We start from the raw sequence: 12,615 nt of genomic DNA on the forward strand, positions 1-12,615 counted from the left end.
CATTAAGAAGGAAAAAAATATCAGAAGGAACTTCATACATCTTCACCCTTCATTTCATGCAAGATTCAAGTGTGTCAGTGAGGATGGTTGTGTGAAATTGATCCCTGGCACTCAATACTTCTGGAGCATTTCTGTCATTTACTTGTTTCTTTTAATGCTTCTGCAACAAGGAACTGCTTGATAATCAGTATTTGGCAGTATTTGTTTTATTGTGTTTTCAAAATATTCTCTTATGTAAATATCTTGTTAATAGGTGGTAGAGATCCATGCATGTCTATAAATTTATTTCTGAATCTTGGAGAATTGACTCATCAAATGAAAATGATGCTATATATTATTATACATAACAAACATAAATATATGGGCTGTGTTTACATTTTGTTGGTGACGTTTTAAGCTTCTGTTCTGGTATCTCCTTTTTGTGACTGGTCTTCAGCAATATTCTCTATGGCACCTAGAATCTGAGCGTGTGATTCCAGGATTGCATTCGTTGCTGTAGCATGTGCTTCCCAGTGGGTATTAGAAAGACATTTTAATGCTGATCATGGCCTATGAACAGCTCATCGGTGAATAGAGATGGCAAAAAATTTGTAAAATATCTGAATAGAAGAAAAAAATCATTTTTTGGACAAAAATCCATTGTGATACATCCTACAAAATTAAGTGAATATGCAGCACCTTGGTATGAAAATGGCATATTCATTACATTCCAGAATTTTCTGTTGCATGCCTTTATAATGCAGTGACATTTCTCAGCATTGTCATAGGATTGGTCTCTGAACTTAGAAAAATCAATTTTGCAAGCTTCATCTAATTAGTGAAACACTTGGTTTGCAATGTCTTTGAGGGCTAATGCGATGTGTTCTCCTGACTCGCTTGGTTCATGTTATGCCTTCTTTCCCTCAAGTTCTTCAGTTTGTAATGGAAATGTCTAGCTTGTTCCTTTTATGCCATTGTACCTTTGGAAGCAGATAACTTGTGTCCTAGATTTCACAGATGAAGAGGGGTTTTTGAATTTTGGACTTGGACTTGATTTAAGACTTTTTCTATGCTATGATGGGATGAGGAAACCCTGGTGGCGTAGTGGTTAAGTGCTACAGCTGCTAACTGAAAGGTTGGCAGTTCGAATCTGCCAGGCACTCCTTGGAAACTCTATGGGGAAGTTCTACTCTGTCCTATAGGGTCGCTATGAGTCAGAATCGACTGGACGGCAGTGGGTTTGGTTTTGGTTTGTGATGGGATGAATATGTTTTCCATTTGCAAGAATGTGATTTTGGGGGGGCCAAAGGGTAGAATGTCATGGATTGAATTATGTCCCCCCAAAATGTGTGTATCAACTTGGATAGGCCATGTGAGGTTGTCCTCCATTTTGTGATGGTAATTTTATGTTGAGAGGATTAGGGTGGGATTTTAACACCTCCCTGATTTGAGATACAGGGAGTTTCCCTAGGGCGTGGCCTGCACCACCTTTTATCTCCCAGGAGATGAAAGGATAGAGAGTTGGGGACCTCATACTACCAAGAGTAGAGCATGTCCTTTGGACCCGGGGTCCCTGCGCCTGAGAAGCTCCTTGACCATGGGAAGATGGAGGACAAGGACCTTCTTCCAGAATCAACAGAGAGAGAAAACCTTCCCCTGGAGCTGACGTCCTGAATTTGGACTTGTAACCTACTAGACTGTGAGAAAATAAATTTCTCTTTGTTAAAGCCATCCACTTATGGTATCTGTTGTGGCAGCACTAGGTGACTAAGGCAGCGATGATTTTAGCTTCTGTTTTGGTGTTTCCTTTCTGTATCTGGTCTTCAGCAATATTCTGTGTGGTGCCTAGAATTGTACTTGTTGCTATAGCATGTGCTTCCCAATGTGTATTAGACATTTTAATGCTCAATCATTCCCTGAGTGTGTTTTAAGAACAGCTCATCAGTGAGTAGAGGTGGCAAAAAATTTGTAAAGTAACTGAATATTAGAAAAAACATCAATTGCTTTTGGACAAAAAAAATCTATTGTGATACATCCTACAAAATTAAGTGAATGTGCAGCACCTTGGTATGAAAAGGGCATATTAATTTCATTCCAGAATTTTCTGTTGTATGCCTTTATAATGCAGTGACGTAATGGCAGCATTGTCATAGGATTGGTCTCTGCACTTAGAAAAATCAATTTTGCAAACTTCACATAATTAGTGAAACACTTGCTTTGCAATGTCTTTACCAGTATGATTTTTTAGATTTTTTAAGCTAGCAAATGTGATAAATCACCACACAGGTTTTCTATCTGTTGGAGATACGGATCTTTAAACAATCCTTAGCTGGCCTGTATGAGAAGGCTCAGAAGTGGAATCCACAGACAAAATGAAATATCGAGCTATGCTTATTTCACTGACAGTAGTTGATTGAACTTCATCACTTATCAAGATTATACATTTTTTACACATTATTTTAGAATTATGGGATGGATTGCCCTTTCCTGTGTTACCGTGTTTTGAGATGTGACTTGCTAAAAATAGATCAAATGAGCAGCAAGTTGAAGCCAACTTTAAAATTTTCCATTTCGTGGGGACCCAAAGACTTCATTTCTTTTTCACGAAGATAGTCCACTTTCAGTGATTGTTATGACAACAACGACACATTACAAAATGGCTTTTCAATACTGATGTTCATTAATTTGTGATTCCAGTTCATAAATTAAGCCAGAACAATGTGTTTGGTTTAAATAGGATAACATAATCTCTGTGAATTGAACTATTTTCATGTTTACCGATCCTATTCAATTTGCACCAATTGCTAAATTCATCTGTAACAATTCGAGAATTAAATGAGGATGACGGGTTTGTTTGTTTGGTTAGTAGGTTTGCTAACAAAGCAGTACACAGAGCTGACTGATGGAGATTGCAGTAGCCACTCCCTCTTATAATTTTCATCATTAACTTTGCACTCTAGAAAAAATTCTGGCTACAGAACTTTGTTTACCGTCCAGGAATTTTCAACACGAATTTACAAGTGGACAACTGTGATGTTGACAATCACTTGGGCCTCTTTTGATCCAGTAATTTACTTCATTGGAAGAAAATTATTCCACAAGGCAGGATCTGCATGTCTGTTATTTATGGGGTCTGCAGATGTGACAATTTAATATTCTTAGTTTCACTTTCTAGATCATTACTAATTTCTTTTTTTTTTTACTACAGCGAGAAATGGATGCAGAATTTGGAACAAATTCTGTTATATTTGTATTGCCATCATTAATTTCAGCACTAGTGGTACTAGTAGGATGATTCCCACCCATTAAGCACGTACCTTTAATGGAAGAAGTCTCTGCTGATTTATTACATTCTAAAAACGAGTTTTGGAATAGTCTTTAGGGATTCACAGATCATTTTCTTTTTATCTTCTGCAGGCTTCCATTTTTGCACGGCACTTAGTTATTGCCGTTTCATTTTGCCTGGATTGAAAATTATGTCACTTTTTAAATTTGATTCTGCCATAACAATAAATTTGAATAATAGAAAATAAATTTATAAAACCAGAAGTTTATAAAATGAAATTTACTTTAGAATTTAGACATTAACACAAAAAAATTATATTTGAAAATTAAATAACTCATTGCTGTGGATTAAATTTTAACTAACAGTGACCCTATTGGACAGAATAGAACTGCACAGTAGGGTTTCTAAGGAGAGGCTGGTTGAAACCTTTTAGTTTCAGCCAGGCTCTTAACCACTGTTCCACCAGGGCTACATTTGAAAATGAGTAAGTAAAAACGTTAATTTGGACCATGAGATTTTGTTCTTCAGGTCTTAGATAGTCCAAAGAAATAGTACATGATATCCTTCTCCATGGACTAATTCCTTCTGAAAACAGGTCCAAAGTATGTAGGATGTAGTCTAGCCAGCCATCTTTGTTTCTAGGCTAGGGTACATTCTGGTTATACTTCTTTCAGGATAGATTTTTTCGTTCTTTTGGCAGTTCATGGTATATTCAGAATTCTTCACCAACACAATTAAAAGGCATCAATTCTTCTAGAGTCTTCCTTATTCATCGGCCAGCTTTCCCACACATACGAGGCCACTGAAAACACCTTGGCTTGGATCAGTTGCATCTTAGTTTTCAAGGTGATGTCTTTGCTTTTCAACACTTTGGAGGTCTTTTGCACCAATTTGCCTGATGGCAGTGCATCTTTTGATTTCTTAACTGCTGTTTCCATGGGTGTCGATTGTGGATCCAAATAAAATGAAATCCTTGACAACTTCAATCTTTTCTCCGTTAATCATGATGCTGCTCATTGATCCAGTTGTGAGGATTTTTGTTTTCTTTATGTTGAAGTGCAATCTCTACTGAAGGCCGCGGTCTTTGATCTTCATCAGTAAGTGCTTCAAGTCCTCTTATCTTTTAGCAAGCAGGGTTGTGTCATCTGCAAAATGCAGGTTAATGAGTCTTCCTCCAATCCTGATGTCGTGTTCTTTGTATAGTCCAGCTTCTCAGATTATTTGCAGATTAAGTAAGTATCGTGAAAGGATACAACCCTGACACACACCTTTCCTGACTTTAAACCACGCAGTATCACTTTTTTCTGTTTGAGCGTCTACCTCTTGATCAGGTTCCTCATCAGCACAATTGAGTGTTCTGGAATTCCCACTCTTCGCAATGTTATCCATAATTCGTTATGATCCAAGCAGTCAAAGGCCTTTGCATAGTCAATAAAACACAGGTTTAAACATCTTTCTGGTATTCTCTGCTTTCAGCCAGAATCGATATGACATCAGCTGTGATATCCCTTCTTCCATGTCCTCTTCTGAATCCTGCTTAAATTTCTGGCAGTTCCCTGTCAATGTACTGCTGCAGCTGCTTTTGAATGATTTTTAGCAGAATATTACTTGCATGTGATATTAATGATATTGTTTGACAATTTCCACATTTGGTTGGATCACCTTTCTTAGGAATAGGTGTAAATATGGATCCTTTCCAGTTCATAGGCCAGGTAGCTGTATTCCAAATTTCTTGGGATTAGACAAGTGAGCGATTCCAGTGCTGCATCCATTTGGTGAAACATCTCAGTTGGTATTCCGTCAATTCTTGGAGGCTTTTTTTTCTCACCAATTCCTTCAGTGCAGCATGGACTTCTTCCTTCAGTACCATCGGTTTCTGATCATATGCTACTTCCTGAAATGGTTGAAGGTCGACCAATCCTTTTTGGCATAGTGACTGTGGGTATTACTTTCATCTTCTTTTGATGCTTCCTGCGTCGTTTAATATTATACTCGTAGAATCCTTCAGTATTGCAACTCAAGGGTTGAATTTTTTCTTCAGTTCTTTCAGCTTGAGAAATGCTGAGTGTGTTCTTCCCTTTTGGTTATCTATCTCCAGATCTTTACACATGTCATTATAATACTTTTTCTTCTCAAGCCACCCTTTGAAATCTTCTGTTCAGCTCTATTACTTCGTCATTTCTTCCTTTCACTTTAGCTACTCGACATTCAAGAGCAAGGTTCAGAGTCTCTTCCGACATCCGTTTGGTCTTTTCTTTCTTTCCTGTCTTTTAAAGGACCTCTTGCTTTCTTCATGTGTGATGTCCTTGATGTCATTCCCCAACTCACGTGGTCGTCAGTCGTTAGTGTTTAACATGTAAAATGTATTCTTGAAGTGGTCTCTAAATACAGGTGAGATATACTCAAGGTTGTACCTTGGCCCTTTTTGACTTATTCTAATTTTCTTCAGTTTCAACTTGAACTCCCATATGAGCAATTGACAGTCTGTTTCACAATCGATCCCTGGCCTTGTTCTGACTGATGATATGAGTTTTCCCATCTTCTCTTTCCACAGATGTAGTCAGTTTGATTCCTGTGTATTCCATCTGGTAAAGTCCACGTGTATAGCTGCCGTTTATGTTGGTGAAAAAAAAATAGTTGGATGAGTCACTGGTCTTGCAAAATTCTTTCATGAGATTTCTGGCATCATTTCTATCAGCAATGCTGTATTTTCCAACTACTTTTCCTTCTTTGTTTCCAACTTTAACATTCTAATGACCAGTAATTATCAATGCATCTTGATTGCATGTTTGATCAATCTCAGGCTGCAGAAGTTGTTTAAAATCTTCAATTTCTTTGTCTTTGGCATTGGTGGTTGGTGCATAAATTTGAATAGTCATATAAACTGGTCTTCCTCGTAAGTGTATGGATATTAGCCTATCAGTGACAGCATTGTACTTCAGGCTAGATCTTGAAATGTTCTCTTTGATGATTAATGTAACGTCATTCTTTTGACTCTGGTGGAATATCCGTGTTTGTAAGACTGCTCAGAGACTGTTTCACCAGAGAGTTTTCTGGTACTGCGATATCTACCACTAATCTCTGTGATCCCTGTGAATTGGCAAAATAAGAATAGTGCTATAGATTTCTTCCAAATACAGAAAACATAATTATGAAAATGTTCTTGCTATTGATTATGTTCTTTATCAATCCGTTCTGATGGGATTTTTGATACTTCACTCGAAAAATGAGTCCAAGGTACTGTGATGTGATTGTTTACTTTGTGTGGCCTTTCTAGCCATGGTCTTATAACATCTACCCTGGTACTTGGGCAGGACTGTGTGATAGGGTAATTGTGGCTCACCAAGGGGATTGTTTAGTTTTCCCTTCAAAGAGAACCAGTTCCAGAGCAAAGAGGAGGATTCAACTCCCATCAAGGAAGAACAGCCAGGAGCTGAGCATATATTATGGACCTGAGATCCCTGCACTGAGAAGCTCCTAGAAGCAGAGACTGAGATAGAGAGAGGAAGCTGTAACCCTGAAGACGGTAAGATGCCATGGCAGGAGAGACCAAGCAACAGGGACCCGGCTATAGGAGATGATGGCCCAGGGAGAAGGAAAGCTGAGTGCCTTTGGAGAGAGGCCCAAGGCCAGGCAGAGGCATGCCTATGAGCACAGGAGGGAAGAGGCTGTCCCAATAGAAGAACTGTATTCTGAGTGTCTTTGAGCCTGAGTTATAACTGTTACTTCCCTAATAAACCCCATAATCATGAATATGGACTGTGAGCTCTGTGTGGCCGTTGCAATGAATTATTGAACCCAGCAGAGAAGTAGGGAGTGCTGTGTGAGGGACAGTTGGTGTCAGAGTTAGTGAAGATGGTGGAGAGAGGATAGTTTTTTCACCAATGCCTTCAATACAGCTTCGATTTCTTCCTTTTATACCATCAGTTCTTGATCTTATGCTACCTCTTGAAATGGTTGAAAATTATCCATTTCTACTGCAGTACTATATTAATATCAGACAAATTATACTTCAGAAAAAGGAGTATTATTGGGAATAGGTAGGGACATAACATAATAAAGGTTCACTTCTCCAAAAAGATACAACCATCCTAAATGTGTACATATTTAACAACAGGGCTCCAAAATACAAAAACTAATAAATCTGAAAGGGGAAATGGACAAATACGCATTTGTAATTGGTATCAGTACTTTTCTATCAATAATTAATAGAGCCCTGCTAGTCGAAGTCCAAAGCATCTGTATGAACCACTCATGGATGTCTATGTGTGTGTGTATGTATATAGTATAAAGACAAGTAATACAGAAATAAACATAGAGTCCTTGGGAGGTGCAAACGGTTAATGCATTCAGCTGCTAACCAAAATGTTGGAGGTTTGAGTCCACCCAGAGGCACTTCGGAAGAAAGGCTTGGCGGTCTACTTTTGAAAAATTAGCTGTTGAACTCACACACTTGAGTGTCACTACTACTCTGACACACATGGGGGGAGGGGTCACCATGAGTCAGATCAGCTTGATAGCAATTGAATGATTTTTTTATTCATTCTGCCAGTGTTTGTCTTTTAATTGGTATCTTAGGCTGGGTTCTCTAGAGAAGCAAAACCAGTGAGATATATATATGTATGTATTTATATATAAATAGATTTATATCAAGGAAATGGCTCCCAAGGCTATAGAGGCTGGTAAGTCTCAAGTCCATGGGTCAGGCTGGTGGCTTCTCCTGACTCACATAGATGCAGGGACTGCAGAACTCAAGATCTGCAGGTCATACAACAGGTCTGTGGCTCACAGGCTGCAAAGGCTGACAAATCTCAAGATCGGCAGGTAAGCTGGCAGCCCGCGGCTCACAGACTGCGGAGGCTGATGAATCCCAAAATTGGAAGGTAAGCTGAGAGTTCGAGTCCCAAAAATTTGAGATCAGATGACGAGGAGCCAGCTGCAGGATTCAGAGTGAGCAAAAGCTCAAGAGCCTTGCCAGAAAGTCCACCTATATTGGATGCAGTCCACACCCCTGAGGAAACTCCTTTACATCTGATTGGCTACTCACAGCAGATCCCATCATGGAGGTAATCACATTATATCACATCTCATCATGGAAGTGATTGCATCGTTTTACGACTGCTAAACTACATCATAACTGCCAAAGCACTGAGAATCATGGTCCGACAAAGTTGACACACAACTTTAATGATCCCAATTGTGAATTTAATCTATTTATATTTAAAGCGATTAATGATAAGGAAGGACTTATATCTTCTACTTTGTAATAGTAGGTCATATACGCATTTGGTTTCTCATTTTCTTCACTACTGTCCACTTTTGTGTTTGACTGATTTTTTTTCAAGTGTACAATTTTGATCCTCTCCTTGTTTCCTTTCCTTATATTTTTTAACTTCTTAGTGGTGAGCATGAGGATTACAATTAATATCTTATATTTATAACAATCTTCTTTTAATTAATACAAATTTAGCTTCAACAGTATAGAAAATTCTGCTTTTATTCAGCTCAGTTACCTCCCCTACTTACGTTGCTGGTACAAAAATTGCATCTTTATACATTGTGTGTCCATTAAGAGAGATGTGTAAGTATTTTTATGCATTCGTGCTTTAAATCATATATGAAAAAAAGAGAGGCGTGATATAAAAATATTACTGACTTTGTTTTATCTAAGTAGTTACCTTTACGGAGTCTTCGTTTCTTTTTATGGCTTCAAGTTACTGTCTAGTGTCCTTCCGTGCCAGCCAGGATGATTCCCTGTAGCATTTCTCATAAGGCAGTTCTGCTGCTAACATACTCCCTCAGGTTTTGTGTATCTGGGCATGTCTTAATTTCACCTTCATTTTTGAAAGATAGTTTTGCTAGATATTGACATCTTGGTTCATAGTTTTGTTTCTGTATTTTTTTTCCAGTATCTTAAATACATCATCCCACTATTTTCTCATCTCAATGGTGTCTGATGAAAAATCAACAGTTAAACTTGTTGAGACTCTCTTCTTGTACATTAGGGGTCACTTATCTCTTGCTATTTTCAAGTTTCTGTCTTCGTCTCTTGACATTTTGATTATGTCTCTCTGTGGATATCTATGTATTTATTGTCCTTTGAGTTTATTGAGCTTCTTGGATATCTAGATGACATTTGGGAACCTTCCAGTCATTACGTTTTCAAATATTCTTTCTGTCCTTTCATCTTTCTTTCCTTTCTGGGACTCCTTAATGAGTATATTGGTATGCTTGATGTTGTCCCGCAGGTCCCTTAGGCTCTGTTCATTTTCTTCATTCTTTTTCCTTTATGCTCCTCAGTTAGAACAATTTCAGTTGTGCTTTTTCAAGTTTACATTTTCCTGCTTTCTTGCTCAAATCTCCTGTTGAGCTCCTCTAATGAAAATTTTATTTCAGCTATTCTACTTTTCAGCTCTATAATTTCTATTTGGTTCTTTTGTATAATATTTCTTTATTAATATTTTCTACTTGTTCATGCATTCTTTTGGTTTCCTTTTTTTTTTGTCTATGGTTTCTTTAGCTCTTTGAGGAAATTTAAGACAATTGGTTTAAAATCTTTGTCTAGTAATCCCAATATCTGTGTTTCCTTAGGGATGCTTTCTGTTCATTCTCTTCTTTCTTTCTTCTTAACAAATGAACCATCCTTTTCTTTTTCCTTTTATGACTTAAAATAGTGTGTTGAAAACTGGTTATCTTAAATATTATAATGTAACTCTGGAAACCAGAGTCCCTCCAGTCATTAGGGTTTGCTTTTTTTTTTTTTTTAATTGTTGAGGACCAGTCATCCATTTGCTTAGTGATGTTTCCAAACTATTTCTGCAAAGATTGTATGTCTTCTCATGTGTGGACACTGAAGTTCTGTTCTGTTATGTCAGCAGTCAGTTCATGACCTGACAGTGATTTCTTTAAATGCTTGTAGCCAAAAAGAAAAAGGAACATTATCCCAGTCTTTGCAGATTGGCTCTGAACTGGGGTGTTCTTTCAGTGCTAAGCAAAAGCGCCTAAAACTCTGCCTTAGCCTTCACTTCCTGCCCCCGTGGAGCCCAAAGATCAGCCAGAGGTGCAAGCCTAAAGCTTTGTCAGGATCTTTATGAGCATGTCTTCATCCTTAGGCAAGAATATTGCACTCCAGATTCCTCAGTATATGTGGTAGCCCTTCAAAGCCCTTAAACCACCAACCATTGTCCTCTCAGCCCCCTTTTTTCCAAGCTTTTGGATGTCTCTGCTGTTTTCTCTGTCCTTCATCCTTTGACCCTGGAGGTAGGACCAATTCTTATACCTTCGTACTGCTCAGTTTCCATCACATCATACATTTTTTCTTATGTGCTGATGAGTCAATTCTGACTCATAGTGACTATAGGATGGAGTAGAACTTCTCCAAAGGGTTTCTAAGGCTGTAATCTTTATGGAAGGAAACTGTCATATCTTTCTCCTTTGGAGTAGTTGGTGGATCAAATCAAAAGGTTTAACAGCTGAGTGCTTAACCACTGCACTACTGGGGCTCCTTTTGACATCATGCATCATAATAGATTTTTAACACACCCCTCAGAAACATAGAAGTCCATAAATTGTCAAGGGTACAGAAGATTTAACATGTATAAAAATACCAAATTGATATATGTGTATGTGTGTGTGTTATCTAACCACTAAAGAATATACATTCATCTCATGCACATACATAGTGTTTATAAAAGTTGACTGTATACGGTGTTATAAAGCAAGTCTCAACAAATTTCAAGAGTCTGCAATAATATAGAGGATACTGTGTAAGTACAGCATAATTAAAAAAAACATATTAGAAAAAGAAAATACAAAATCTCCATGTGCTTGGATATTTTAAAATACTAGGCATTAAAAAAGACATCATAATGAAAATTAGAATATATTTTGAAGTGAAAAATTATGAACATAGTGCATATAAAAATTGGTGCAGTACAGACAATATAATATAGGAAACTTATAGCCTTAAAAATATAATTGGAAAGAACAAATTTTGAAAAATAAGTGAGTTAAACATCCATTCAAAATGTTGGGAAAAAAACAGAAACAAACATTCATAGGAATTTTTGTTTCTATTAATGATTGGATACATGCAACAGATGATCAACAAAGACTAAAGTTGATTCTTAGAAAATGCTAGTAAAATTGACAAACTTTAGGCAAGATTGATCAAGTGAAAAAGAATGAAGGTATAAATAACGAATATCAGGAATTAGAAAGAAAATGACTACAGATCTTGCAGAACTTAAAGATAATGTGAGAATGTTATGAACCATATTAGCTAATAAATTTGCAAATTTAGGTAAAGTAGGCAAACGTATCATACCATGTAAGTTAATAACAACGATTCAAGAAGAAACAGGAAGCAAAAGTAATTCCACAATTGTTAATAGAATTGAATTAGAGCTCAAACTATTCTCAAAAAGAAAACTTCATGTCAGATGGCTTTTCCTGCAAATTCTGCCAAATATTCAAGAAATACTTCACAAATTCTTCAATATAAAATGAAATATATGCCCAAACTCATTTTATAAAGCTTGTAGAATGAATATTGATACCAAAACCTGACAAGAGCAGCAGAAGATGGGAAAATTACAGGCCAATGTCACTGATGAACATAGATGCAAAATATAAAAAGAAATAGGCAAAACAAATCCAGCAATACTCTAAAGAAGAATATAGTATGACCAAGTTGGGTCTATCCCAAGAATTCAAGGTTAGTTTAACATTCAAAAATGAATCAGTATAATTTGCCATATGTACAGGAAAAATAAATGTGGTTATATTAATAGGTGTAATAAAATAAGTATTTGATAACCTCCAGCATCCACTCATGTTTTTTAAAAGAACATTTAGCATGCCATGAGACCAGAAGAACCAGAAGGTTCCCGGCTACTGTCACTGAACATTTTGATCAAAGAGTCCACAGCAAAGCCCTGATCAAAAGGGGGAAAATGCAGAACAGAATTTCAAATTCTCATGAACCCTAGACTTTTTGGAGCCATTGAGGGTGAATGAACTCCTGAAACTATTGCCGTGAGATAATCTTTAAACATTACACCAAAAGCATTCCCTTGAATCATCTTAAAACTGAAGTATAAAAAAGAAAACACCATACTGTTGCTGTTGAGTTGATTCTGACTCAGAGACCCTGTAGGACAGAATAGCACTGCCCCATAGAGTTTCCAAGGTGCAGGTGGTGGATTCAAACTGCTCTTCTTTTGCCTGGCTACCGTATCACTTAACCACTGTGCCACGAGGGCTCCAGAACATTAGCTACTTAACTAATAAAAATGGTCTACCTTGAGCATATGCTCTTTTAAGAACTGTCTATATGGCATCAGATTGAC

Source organism: Loxodonta africana, unplaced genomic scaffold, assembly GCF_030014295.1.
Source record: "Loxodonta africana isolate mLoxAfr1 unplaced genomic scaffold, mLoxAfr1.hap2 scaffold_440, whole genome shotgun sequence".
Taxonomy (NCBI): Eukaryota; Metazoa; Chordata; class Mammalia; order Proboscidea; family Elephantidae; genus Loxodonta; species Loxodonta africana.